Genomic DNA, 12,669 nt, shown 5'->3' on the forward strand with positions numbered 1-12,669 from the left:
ATAAAGGACAACCTCCGCGTAGGAGGGATGCTGCTGCATGTCTCCAGTGCTTCCTGCCACTTCTATATACATACTCCCTCCCTCTCTTTTCCCCTCCCTCCCTGTTTTATTTAGGTTAATGTCCTATATTTAAAAAGGACCTGGATTAACGATGGCAGCGCTGATAAATATTTATTAACACTCCATCTCGGGAGCCTGAGTCTCCTGTTGGAGAAGTCTCTCGGAAAGAGGCGTGGGGGCTCCCCCACCCGATTAGCGCATGCCGTCTCCTGCCAGTTCTTCCATTACCAATCCCCTCGAGGGCACACAAAAGGCTTTAAAAAAAAACCAAAAACCACTTCATGCTTTTCCTTACAAGGTAGGTAGATAAATAAATAAAATTATATGGATCTGACTGCGGGCCCCTGATCCAGTGGGAGTAAAGTATGAGAGAGAAATAGCCATGGTAAAGAAATCTATAGAAATCACCTTTGATGCCACCTTCTGCTCGTGGACTCAGCATTGACTTCAAGGGCCCTTAGTCGCTGCTGCCTGAGGAAGTCAAGTTCTAAGGTCCAGCTGCCGTCTTTGGTCTGCTGCAGAGAGACAGCTGAGCAGGGAGAACAGAGGACCAGCAGAGCTGGGAAACACTGTTCCAGTGTAGCTGGCTCTTGCTGGTGCTGCTAGGGAGCCAGTGGTTGTTCCTTTGAAGGTGTTAGTCTGCCCATTTGACTAACTGCTGGCAAGTAACATGCTGCTCTTGGAACAGCAAGTCGTGTCCACAACATAGAGGGAAGGCAGCTACCTACCCAGTGCAGGTGCAGACAGCAGCAGTATCCTCTTCTGATAACCATCGAGGTAACTGGGCAGAGACACGTGGCAGGGAGCTGAGGAAAGGCAGAGCCACCAGACACTGGAGAAATGGGGAAGGCAAGAAAAGCAGCAAAGCTGAGAGGACTTGAGGATGATGGGGAAAGGAGATGGGCAGAGCTGGCAGGGACTGGTAGAGGAGGACTAAGGGGGAAAATGGCATAGGATAGGATGAACATTTTGGGTGGGTATCAAAAGGGACAGGATATAGGAATGGCCCCACATTGAACATGTGCTTGGAGGAGAGAGGGGCATCTCAATATCCTTGTTACCTGAACTTAGCAAAACCAGAAAATTGAGGATAAATGCTTTCACAACATCCATAGCTAAGCTTTCTTGTGTCCATAACACTGCAGCAGTTTATGGTCCTGAGAGGCAGCTAGCACAGAGCCTATCTGACATACACCCATGCATGCCACTGGACACTCATTGCTTCAACAGTAAGGGGTCGGTCTGTGACAACTTATAAACAGGAGTGCCCAGTTTCTACTGTGAGATAAACAAGCAAGCCAAAATGCCCATTCATTTTGGATGCCCAAGCAAAGGCAGGTGACGTCAACTGGAGCTGTGCATGCCCGGAAAAGCAGGCCTGCGGTGTCTCAAGCTGGGCAGCCGCATGAGTGGACCATTCAAAGATGTGGCTTATATGTAGGAATAACTTCTCCTACAGGGTCTGAATTCTAATCCTGTCTGGCCAAGGTGAGGGATTCTCAGGGGTAGGACTGTGAGTGCTGGAATCTCCTAGAGACCAGGTCGCATACAAGCAAACAGTACTTTGGAAGCTTGCACTTCCTTTCTGTTGGGGATTTTTATTGTTTTGTTCCTCCTCTGCCAAATATTTGATGCAGCAGAAACATGATATTCCAGCTGCTGTAGCCTTTCAGAGTGAGCCCCAGAAAAGCCTGTGTTTCCAGCACAGCTCAAGCAAGCAGGGAGGAAGTTTTCCAGAATGCCTTATGTGCATTGCCTGAGACTGCCAGAAACAAAAAATGCCTCTGGTCTCAGGATCTGCCTTTCTTGAAAAATTGCCAGTGTGAATAACTCCCCAGGCGTAATGGGGACCTGTTCACTGCCTTTGACATTGGATACATCGGCAATCAGCCTACCCCCTGTGGCTGACTCAGAAATGGCTCCAAAGAATGTTCTCATTTAGTTTTCCACAGCTAGAAGGATGAGGGATGTGGCCCGTGGGCCTGAGGCGTTGTAAACCGTTTGTGTCTGTGAGGCAGCTGGAAGAGATGGGGGAGATATGAGCTTGTGCTCTGACAGGAATAGCCCTATTTCACAAACCATCATTACAATCGACACTAACTGGCACCTTCTTTGGCAGCCATGGCAGGTCACCCTTGGAATAAATGGACCAGAGACACTGTTTTATCTATCATCTCTCCCTGAATAGAGGTTCCTCTAGATTAGGGTTGAGGGATGCGGGTGGGAAGGGTATGGTGGATCTTGAACTGTCACTGCCCCTGCTGTACCTTATGTATGGATAAACAGAAGGCTTCAGTGTCAAGATCTGCTTCAGTCCGATACAATTTAGTACTAGTGAAAAGGTGTTTCCCCTCCACCACAGAAAAGGGTCCCTGTATGATCAGCTGAATTGTCTGCAGGAATGAATCAAGCTTTCTCCAGTTACACATCATAATTATACCTGCAGCATTTTGCTCCACTAAAAACTGGAACAACCGTTCTCCAACTTTTGAATGTCCATCTGCCTGATAAAATAGTCATGTGATCTGGACATTGTTATCCCCATTTACAGATAGGGAAACTAAAGAAGAGACCCACCTATACAAGTACCATCAAATTTTGAATGCCTCTGTAATAGGACAGGAGAAGGAGGAAGCAATTATGTGTCACTCCATTACATTCCCCTTGCTTTTTCCTGCACCTCAGTTTTAATCTTTGCTGAAGCACAAGCCAAGTTCTGTATTTTCAAAAAGCATTGTACAGAGTTAAATCTCAGGACTACTGCATGTGAAATCCTGATAGGTAGGTTTAATAGCCCCCAGTCAGCTAAAAAGAGAGAGTACCAGACAGTTTCTTATTGCATGTCTACACTGCAAGTGCTGCAGATACATCACTATCTACAGCTGCAATAAATCCATCCCTTTGAGAGGCGGTAGCTAGGTCAATGGAAGAATTCTTCTGTCAACATGGCTGTATCTATGGTGGTGGTTAAATTGACCTAACTATGTTGCTCAGGGCATGAAATTTTTCACAGCCTTAAGCAATGTAGATAGGTCAAACTAAGTTTTAGGTGTAGACCAGGCCTTAGTAAACGAACATTTAATGAACGCCAAAAACATGGCAAGTAGTATATGGAATACTTATGCTTAGCTTTTAAACAAAAGCTACTAGCAGTAAATCTAATGGTCTTTGTTATACAGAGTCTCTCCCTTGCTGCTGTTACATATATTTAAATGCAAGGTTTCAACATAATATTTACACTTCTATATTTCAGCACACAAACACATTCTCCTCTGATCTTCTTTCAGACGTTATTTTTCAGACTTTATACTGTGGCCATGGTATGTAATGTGTCACCTGGGCACTTCTGAGCTTGGGAAGAATGGCACCATCTTTGTTCTTTTCTAAACACTTCAGAAGCCCCTCAGCAAACAAAGAATCTGGGATCTCCACAGCTAGCAGCATTCCAGCCTTTGTGTTAATAGCTGATGGATCTCCTCAGTTGCTGGTAAAACATAAATCTGCAGCTTGTGTCCAAAGTGGTACAGGGATTGAGACCAAGCCCTCACAGCAGACATGTCTCTTGGACCTGCATCAGTCAGACACTGAGTCCACAGGCTGTTTTTAAATCCTACGTTTATAACCTTCTTCCTCCCCACCAGAGCTCTGATTGGCTCATATTTCAAATGGTAAATATGTGCAGGACAACTGTTTTCAAACCAGTTTAACTACTTTTAATCTGCTTTATACTCCCCATGTAGACAAACCCTAATGGTGCAGTGATGTCTGCTGGAGTTTGCAGGCATCCTGAAACAACAGCCTTGGATGTGACCTGCTCCATTCATTTCAGTGGGTGTTAACACAGATACCAATGATGATACTTAAATTTTAACTTTAACTGTTTCACTGCTCAAAGCATGAGGGAGGATCATATGATGAAAATCTATACAGTGTAACAGCTAGTGTTTGGGAATGGCTTTTAACCACTGATGGTAGGACTGAAGGGGCTGTAGTTGGTTTAATTTTCCTGAAGGTAGGTTTAGCTTTCAAAAGTTTGGGAATCAATGATCTAAGTGACTTGCTCAGCACCACTCAGCAAATCATCGTCAGAAGCAGAATTAGAGCGGAAGTCTAACTCTCAGCCCTTTGTTCTGTCCTTTACACCGAAGCGCCCAACCTGGTGGACCAGGGCCCCTGGTGTATTTTAGACTCTTGGGTGTGTCCCTTTGCGGGAGAAGGGGGGAGGGGATTGCATTATAACAAAAATTATATTGGTAACATCATGAATTGAAAGTGTGCTCCCCAGTAGCTTTTTTTTTCAGCAGGGGAGGGGAGTGGATGGTGAAGAGTAAAGCAGTCTCTGAGCTGCTGCTCCTTTAAGATGGGGGAGAGGGTTAGTGAGAGAATAAAGGACTGGAGCCATGTAGTCTTCCTTCCCAGGAGGAGAGGAGAGAGCAAGCAACCAAGCAGCTGGTGTAGGAGGAACTGGGGCTCCACAACAGGCTTAGGATGAGGACTAACAGCAGTAGAGGTCCCACAGAAGGAGGTAGGGAGCATCAGTAATTGATCTCAGGGGGGGTTGTGGGGCTTCAGTAATTGAGGTGAACTAATTTGAGGAAAGAATAATTGATTTTTGGGAGAGGGCCAGGGTGGGGGAATAGGTGCAGAAGGGATGGGGGTTTTTTTTTGGGGGGGGAGGGGGTATGAGGTGTTCCTGAGAAGCATAGAGGGGGGAGGAGGAAGAAATTTGGGCATTAGGTTCTGTCCCTGTGAATAGATTGGCAAAAGAGGTGGGTGGTTGGAGGAGGCATGGTTGGGAATTCCTTGGGAAGGAAGCAGTTTTCTCTCAGGGCTGAGATGGGTTGGAGAAAAAGACTGAGATGAATGTGTTTCTCAGGGATGTGGGGGGAAATAAAGCAATATTTAACAGGAAGCCACCTCTTCCCTTTTCAAGCCCAGCCAGCACTCTAAAAATGCAGCTCAGCATCTTTGAACCTGAAGTTTGGTGTTAGACCTGAGTGGGGAGCTCCCTCTAGGCTCCCAGTTTTGTTTTCTTAATAACGTAGACAGGTGAGGGAGAATGGTAGCTTTAACCAGCCCCTCTCCTTGACAGTGGTCCCTTGACGTTTAGAAATAATGTACTTGGCCCTTGGGCTGGCACAGTTAGACTCCTCCATGTTGTATCATGCTACCTCTCCATTGTAGATGGAAAATGAAAGGCTCTTTAACCTATCAAGGCCGGCACTTGGCATTCTACATCACTGACACTTAGTGCAGGGACAGTGCTTAATGTGTAATTAAAATAGTGCCAGGACTCAAGCAATTAAGTGTCGGGGCTCAAGCAATTTTTTTTTTACTTTCATAACTGATTCCCCATGCCCGAGGTGCCGGGACTCTGAACTGCCAAGCCTAGAGGTGCGGGGCTCAGTCCTGGCACAAATGAAGCACTGTGCAGGGAGTCGTAGTCTTTGTACAGCAAGAGAACAATGAGGCCACTAGTCCTTGAAGGAGAAACACAATTCAGGTCTAGGCAGATAAAAGGACTTGATCCTGTTCCCATGACAGTCAGGGGTTCGAGTCTCATGCAATTCAAAGGGAGAAAGATAGGACCCTGAACGGGGAATCTAGTCCTGATGCTGTATTTTGTGTACCATGTGTGTGATTTCGGATTTCCCATGCTAATGTTATAGGATCCTAAACAGTGTTTTAGTGTTTAGTCGTGTACAAAAAGGAATTCAATTCACTCTCAGCAGGAGTCCCAGCTGAATTAATAATTCATTTCTAACATATTGTACCTCTCAGAAGCCACAGCACTTTCCTTCATGCTGACTGTACCTCCCAGCACCTTTGTAACATGTGGTGTATTGGGTGTAAGTGATGCTCACCTGCTTTGTCTTTAAAATAGCAGCAAAAAAACTAAATATATAAACAGATGCTCAAGTACCTTGAGATTAATATATTATGGCAACAGAACTGTCATCACACCCCTTGCAATCACATTTTTCACCTGCTTTATGTGCTGTTTACCTGTAGCTTGTTTTGACAGTGCATTTGTTAGCAGTTGGAAAATTCCCAGCTTCAGAGCTGGTCTGCTATCTTTCTTCCTTGTGTGTGGCTTTTGCAACTCTTCTTCCAAAGTTTTATCTGATTTCTAAGTGCTGCTTAAAACCTGTTCCACTCTTTTTAAGTTGTGCTAAATATGTATCCAATCACAGAGCCATCCAGATAAATAAAGACGCACAGACAATATATGTTCAAAACTCTTTTTAAGACCCCAGGACAAGCACTCCCATAGGATTTTATTAAAGATGTGTAAACAGGATCTGAATGAGCACTCCTCTGACATCTAGTGATGCGCTGGGGGGAAAAGACTTCAGGAGCAGACTGTGTTTGCATAGACACATCTACTGTGCTTAGATGTTCAGCAGACAGACCTTCTTTGCCACAGTGATCAGCTTCGACTGGTTTTAGGTTACAATTCACTTTGGTATTGAATACAGGGGTAATGCACTGTTCTCCTATGTGAGTGAAGGGCAGCAGGACCATACTTAACATGTCCTGATTGAGGGTGTCACCCTAAGCTTAGCCTCATTTGCTAAGCAGGGGGTAGGGATGGCAAATCCAAGTGAAGATGAGAAAGGGGTGTGGTGGGTGTTTTTTACCAGAGGCTGTGGACTCTGTCTAAAGAGTCCTGAACACCATTTGACACTCTCCTCTCTGGTGTTTAAGAACAGAGATAATTGGAGTCAATTGAGGGTCCTTGTTTTTGTTCAGTGGTTGTTAGTGCTGAAGTCACTGAAGAGCATGTCCAGTGGCTAAGTCTTAGACCTGGTACGGGGACTGTGTTGCAGTGAAAGATAACAAAAAGACAGTAGTTCGGGGGTTTCTGCTACCCAGTGAAATCACTAAGAGCTGAAATTACTAAGAGTTGGCTTAAGTGGGGGAACCTCTGAACATGGCATTGCAGAAGTGCCAGACCTAATGGCAGTAGAGGTAGCAGTGAACCAGTCACAGCTATGGAGGCACTGCTCAATGCTCCCCAGACACATGCTTTTCAGGGATGGGAGGTGGACCTGTGTGAATGCCCGTCTGACAAAGGACAACTGTGAGTGGGGTGCAGTGAAGGAAAAGGGGAGGGCCATGTTAAAGGGACACTTTTTTGGTTGGACTTCACATCGCAAGGTGGGAAACTGAGGCAAAGGGCACTACTCAATGTACAGTGGGGTAGATCTCTGCTTATGGTTACAGGCTTTCAATTGTGGTTGTGTTCCCCCCTCTCCCCCCCCCATTATTGCTGGATTACCTCTCCCTTTTAGTAAAGTTTTCTTTTATTATACATAGACTCAGTGCTTGCAAGTTGGGAAGTATTGCCTCTTAGAGGCACCCAGGGTGGCAGTTAGTTTTCCCAGATTACTGGATGGGAGCTCAAGGTGGGGTTTTTATATCATTAAGAGGAACCCCTAGATATTGAAACCTTGTTGCTGCCGTCTCCACCTGGCAGAAGGGTTACAGATGGATTCAAATACAAATTTGAGTCTGGATTTGAATTCCCTAAAGTCTGGAAGTCTTTAGATCTGGGCTTTAGATTTGACTCCTTAAATAGATGCAAGCCAAACATAAAATTTAGATCCGGACCCACATTCATAATCCCAAACCATCTCCCTAGACAAAAAAGAATGGCTTTTGGTTCAGGTCAATTTCTCTCCTTTCTTATGTTGCAATTCACTGAACTAATACCTCACCAAGTCACCTACACACTTCATGGTGTCCGTGCACTGGTCTGTGAGGATGACTGCACACTGTGAATTCTCTCAGCATACTGAAATGACAGAAAACTCTGCTTAGAAGTGTTGTGAAGAGTTATTTCTTTTGCTAAAAGCAGTGGCTTGTTTATGATCCTAAGAATTCCATCTCTCTTCTTGGGGCTAACTTCATAATTGTGCATTGGGCTGCACTACAGGAAAAGCAGGGAGTTGTCTCTCAACCACATTTAAAGGTTTGGGGCCTGATTCTCATGTAATTTACACCCCCTTTGGGTATGTATGTGCAGCGTTTTGGAGCCCGTGGGAGTGAGCCTCCCTCCTCTGGTGGACAGACTTGAGCTGTGGAGGTTTTAGAGCCCAAGCTCCAGCCCCAGCTGCAACTTCAAAGTGTTGTCAGTTATTGCAGTCACCTCAGGCTGCGAAGCTTGCTCACCCGGGTTCCAAAACACGGCGCAGGCCTTGCAGGAAGGGTGCGGCAGGGCCTTAGAATAACGAGAACTGGACTCTTTCTTTTCCTGCTTGCCTTGCTTCTTTTTTGTGGCAACTCCAGTCTTCCTGGTTGTCAGCTCTGCTGCACACTGTGGCTACTTAGGTGTAATGGTACTTAGCAACAATAGCACTCAGGAACTTCTGCTCCAAACACCACCCCGGCACCTTACCTCCCCCACGCTGGGGGGAACTAAATGAAGAGATGAGGGCAGTTTTCTACAAATGTATAAAAGTGAACTGGGAATGTCTCAGGCGCTATCTCCATCATCCCAATTAGGGTTTGTCCTGAGCTGGGTCAGCCTAGCCCAGGAGTGAGCAGTCACATACAATAAAGCCATTCCCAAGTGACTGTGTCTGCACTAATTCTGCACTCCTCCCTATGTAATGGTAGGAGTTCTGAGGGCATATCCCATGGTTCTTCATGCTGCTGAGCGGCTTTCCTTCTGGATGTCCTGTGGATGAATTGTGGGGAGGCACTGGAGGAGTATCAGGACTTGGATGGTTTAACCTGTGTCCTCACTACCCAGTGGGTGGGTTACCAGCATGAATGAAAGCAACCACTGAGCTTTAACCTATACCCCCAGCTGAGCCAGCTAGCCTGCATTGAAAGCAACATTAAACTCAAGTGACAGGATTTTGTGTGTGGAGGGGAGGAGGGTTAGGGGCAACACCCATGTAAGAGCCCAGGTTGGCAGTGAAGACATACCCTTACAGTATGTACTTGGATAATGCTGTGTACCAGATTACTGGCAGGTCTTTGGATCAAAGCCGAGAGACTCAGTACTGAGCTCAGTATTCAGCTTATGCCTCATGTCTGTGGCTCGTCAGTATCTGCACATCTGACCTGTAGATGGCCAATGTTCTACACGCACTGGTAGCAGTGTAAAACCTGGCTGTGATTCTTCTTCGATTGTTCCAACGTCTTGGCCAGGATTCTGACATGGTTCTGCCCAGGACTGTACAGATAATATCATTGTAACCCTTAATCTTACTTACATCCTCCTATGCACCTATCAAATGGAGTACACTATCATCCCAGAGTTCTGTAGCTGAAACAATGAGCACAGCGGAGGGCATTCTTTTCTTCACAAAGAAAACACCACCTCTGTTACCCTTCTATGGACACCTTTAAATAGATGAGCCCTTTTAGACTCAACAACCAAAGACAATTAACTGATATCATTGCTCTCATGACTAGTCCAGTGCTCAAATGTAATAGTCATTATAAGGAAAAGGTAGACTAATATCCTACTATTATCCATTTAGGGATTTAGATTTCTTGTCTAACTCCTCTGCTGCTGCCCCCTGGGATGTTGGTGAATCTACACTTGCGACACGTTGAGCAATGGGTTAAGGAGACAATCTGGATTTTCATCTACCAATAAACAGATCAACTGCAGCTTAAATGAGATGATCTGTAAAACTAAAGGTTTTTTTTTGTTTTTTTTTTAAATGTTACCTGGAAGTAGAACCATAGCTGGGCACTCCCGATAACTTGGAATACTTTAAGGATGAACATAAGCAGAAAGTCTTGCATTGACCACAATGTTTTTACAAGACTAAAAACAACTTGGGGGAAAAAATGAAGACACTTCTTGTTTACCTTGCAGAGAAGATGTCCAAGAACAATTGATCTTTGCAATAATATTACCCCAATAATGATATCAAGGGTAGAAAAACCTGGGCTGATATATTTGTGATGTAATTGCTAGACATGCAGATGAAACCTGATCAGAAGTCAGTCTGTCTTCGCAACTGGACTTTTTAGAACACGTTTTAAGATTCAGATTAATGTGTGGCTTAGGATATCATTACATTTTTTAAAATTTCTCTTTGAAGCCCAGTTGATTGAAAATGGTATTCTGCTGGGCTCAGATGTGATCCTTACAAAGAACAAAAATCCGAAAGTTTTCTTTGTTAAACAGAGCTGTGGAACTTGGAGCCAGTCATGAGAACAACTCCATCAGCAAAAAGTAATGAAGTTTGCTATTGCAATGTTAGCAAAGGTTTAGTAGTAAGGCTTAGCCATTAAAATACATAGCACCCTCTTGTGGAAAAATGCAGTGCCAATGTGCCTCTTTTGGAGAGAATAATACCATAATCATTCTCTTTGCAAACCAGGAGGAGCCTGGTTTTTCAATTATAGAGTGTCTATTTTCCAAAATCAATTATCATGTACCTGCAGATGTCAGTATAGCCTTAAAAATACATATATAAATAGGGGGTTCCAAATTAGTGAAGGTTGAGGCATCCCTTTGGGCCATTCACAGGGATGCCAGTGACCTTTTGCTACAGAAATAGGCCTTTGATGAACAAATATATTGCAGAGGTAAATGAACTGCCAATGACTCCATTGAAATACACAGCCAAGAATGTGAGAGACCAGAAGAACAAAGCAGTTGTCTGACTGATCTAGGTTGAGTGAAAAATCTGGTTCCCAAAGCACAGGTGTGAATGAGTTGTTGTTCTTCAGACCAAGCTGTCAGTGCTGGCCTGGCTTCCTTTAAGCTGCAGCAGTTTGTTCTTGGTGTTGCTAGTTTAAAATTTCAGTACAGTAGTCTTTGTTGAACTAGTTTTCCAGGATTCATGTGATCACTCCCAGAACCTGCACTAGGTGATGTGTGCCCAAATGAACTGCCTCATCACAACTTACTCCTAATTGGCTCTTTTGCTGACATTGGTTTTCTGGGCAGTTCTTGCATGTCCTTAGAAAAGTTATAGAACAATTTTGGATGAAATCTTAACCCCACTGAAATCAAAGGGAGTTTTGCCATTGGCTTCAATGAGGCTAAGATTTCACCTTCTGTCTGCCTCCCTCACTCGGAGCTTTCAATAGTTTAATGACAAGAGGACATTTAGTTATCTTTATTTTAGAAACAAATATAATGTTGTCATCTTACATTTGTATGGGGCTTAGATACCAAACTGCTTTACAAGGTGTACATGACACACAAGAATCACTTCTCAGACCACTGACATGCAGCCTGTTCTAGGGCAGAAATGCACAAACCCCACTACATGCAACGGTTTAGAGTAGGACGTGAAAAAAGAATACTGTACGCAAGTGAACATGCAGGAGGAAAGTAAGCAGGAAGAATGCAGTCACCCATGTTGGGATATGGACAGAACACTAGTGTTCACACATCTGCCATTATCAAAAGTGCTATGGCTAATGGCATGGTGTGGGGCTCTTGGGTTTTATGGCCATCCAAAAGACATGACTATCTGGGGGACTGGTACATTCTGACTTTGGAAAAAATGCTATGCAATTTGTTCACAACACCACTTCCTATAGCATCATGGGTTGTGCTTGGAAGCATCCATTCTTAGCTTGTGAGATCACAGCCTCAGGTGGTGGTGGTTGAGTGAGCTACATCATAAAATAAACCTTATATTTTCTGATTTAAAGCTATACAGTGAAGTCTTGCTGGAGTCAAGCACCAGAATGAATACAGACTAGCTTGCTTTGAAAGGGAAACATCACTCTAGGTCTTCCAGTATTCCATTTTATAGCAAATGCCATGTGTAACATCCTGAAGGTAACAAAAAGCTGGAACTATTCATGCATGGTGTCCCCAGGAATTACACAGAAAAATGGCTGTATGTGGCTGAGCCCAAATCTGGGCCGGGGGGGGTGAGAGAGAGAGAGAGAGAGAGAAACTTTCCCGTACATGCTTTTTCTTGTCTCTTCCTTCCAGAGATAGGCTCCCTTGCAGTCTTAAGACCAAGCAAAGAACAGCAGGTGATATTGCTTCTGCCTTTCCTCAAGAATCAACATCAAATCCATCACCTTTAGGGGCATTTGGGGTGCTAAGAACCTTGGACTCCCATTGGCAAGGAGGAGACACTCAGCACCTCAGGCATTCAGGCTCTGAAGAATGAAGCAATATAGGCATATTTCCCTTAGTGAGAGAGCTGTGGTAGCAGTCTCACCCTTGAGCAGCTTCTGTAGCATAATTTTAAAGCATCCAGGAATGCTGACACACTTAGATCACTTGAGCCTCACAACATCATGGTTTTTTTGGCAGAGAGGCAGTTGTGTCTACAGTGGAACGTTCACTCTCATTGCTGGCGAAAGGAGGGTGTTGTATGATGTCTGTTTACTTACATTAAAATAAAGGGGGTGTCATCCTGTCTGTGCAATTCACAACCCCCACAAATCAATAAATAACTAGAAATCAAAATATAGAATCATAAAGTGCATAAACGCACCAGCAGCCAGTGCCCCCAACTCTGCCAATAAACTACAAAACAAGCGGCCATTGCAGCAGACATAAACAGAGCTGGGAGGGTGCCAGTAATATTCCATCTGGATTTGTTTCATACACAAATATTTATTTATTTTTATTTTATATTACCATAGTGTGCCCTAGTCATG

Source organism: Emydura macquarii, unplaced genomic scaffold (genome assembly GCF_026122565.2).
Source record: "Emydura macquarii macquarii isolate MOO-44397 ecotype Brisbane River unplaced genomic scaffold, CSIRO-AGI_Emac_v2 contig_719, whole genome shotgun sequence".
Classification (NCBI taxonomy): Eukaryota; Metazoa; Chordata; order Testudines; family Chelidae; genus Emydura; species Emydura macquarii.